We start from the raw sequence: 1,670 nt of genomic DNA on the forward strand, positions 1-1,670 counted from the left end.
AAAAAAAAAAAAGAATGGAATTTATGTACAATCTAGTAAGAGATACAGATAAATCAATATGAAATTATAATATGGCAACTATTCGAGACTCAGGGAAAGCTTCCCAGAGGTCAGACAGTAAAAGTTAAGACCTGAAGGGTAAGAAGGATTGGTCTGGTTGGATGTGGAACTGCAGAAACTTCCAAAGCAAAGAGAACAGCATGTGTGAAGGCCTATTGTTAAGAAATACCAGGCAAGACTCATTCAAGTAACTGAAAGCAGTTCTAACACATCTGGAGCAGGAAGAGAATCAAAGTGGAACCCTAAGAGGCCAGAATATTGTAAGCTGTTGCTTGGTGGTTTACCCGGAGACTCACTAAAGGACATGTATTCCTAGTCTGCAGTTTAATTGTAAACATACAATTGCATACACCCCTAAGACTTCCACACCATGAACTCTACCCCTACACATGAATGATTCCAAAATATTTATGTCTAGTCTAGAACTGTCTGGTGAGTGCCAGACCTATTTTTCTGATTGCCTATCATCCATCACCATCTGGTGTTCCAATGGCACCTAGAACTCAACATGTCCAATACTGAAACTTAATAAATATCCTTCCTCCATCCACCTCCAATTCCTATCTTTTTATACCACCCATTCAGATATCCAAGTCCAGAAACCTGAGGGAAGAGAAGAAAAACAACTAATAGTTATTAGTATATATATTGCTGGGTACATAAGAGGTATTTTCAGCCCAGCATGGTGCCTCACACTTGTAATCCCAGCACTTTCAGAGGCCAAGGCTGGAGGATCACTCGAGGCCAGGAGTTTGAGATCAGCTAGGGCAACACAGTGAGATCCCACCTCCACAAAAAATTTAAAAATCGGCCAGGCGTGGTGATGCGCACCTGTAGTGTCATCTACTTGAGAGGCTGAGGCAGAAGAATCGCTTGAGGCCAGGAATTTGAGGCTACTATGATAAGCTATAATCACGCCACTGCACTCCAGCCTGGGCAACAAAGCGAGATTCTGTCTCTTAAAAAAAAAAAAAAAAAGAGAGAGGTATTTTCATTTAATTCTCTAACAAAAATATAAAGGAAATAGGAAATATTAGGCCCATTTTACAGATGAGAAAACTGAAATTCAAAAAGGTTGAGTAACCCGCCAAAGTAAATGAATGACAGAAGTAGAATTCAAACCTAGAGTTTTAAGAAGTATACAGGTTAGTCTGGAGTCCACAGATAGAGAAACTAATTATGACGTATGGCAGAAAAAGCTAATCATCTACCCAATCTCTAGTCCTCCCTTTTAATTAACGGACTCTGATTTTTCTGGCTAGGCACATTCCTGTCCAGCTAAAGGATATACTTAAGTCTCTTTATGAGTGGACAGCTACTTCTTTGTCCCTTCCTCCACCCTGCTGCCTGGAACACGGATGTTTTAGCTAGAACTCCTGCAGTCATCCTGTACCCAGATATCAAGGGCCACATCCTAGGGATGACAGAGTAAGAAATGCAAAGAGGCTGGGCCCCTGATGACAGTGGAGCTGCCACACCAGCCTTGAATTGTCTACCTCAGGACTTCCTTTACATGAGAACAAACTAATAACATGGTTAAGCTATGATTTTTCAGGTCTCTGTTACTCATAACCAAACCTAATCCTAAGCGACAGGAAAGACCTGGTAAG

The sequence above is a fragment of the Propithecus coquereli genome, unplaced genomic scaffold (assembly GCF_000956105.1).
Source record: "Propithecus coquereli isolate 6110/MARCELLA unplaced genomic scaffold, Pcoq_1.0 Scaffold181, whole genome shotgun sequence".
Lineage (NCBI taxonomy): Eukaryota > Metazoa > Chordata > Mammalia > Primates > Indriidae > Propithecus > Propithecus coquereli.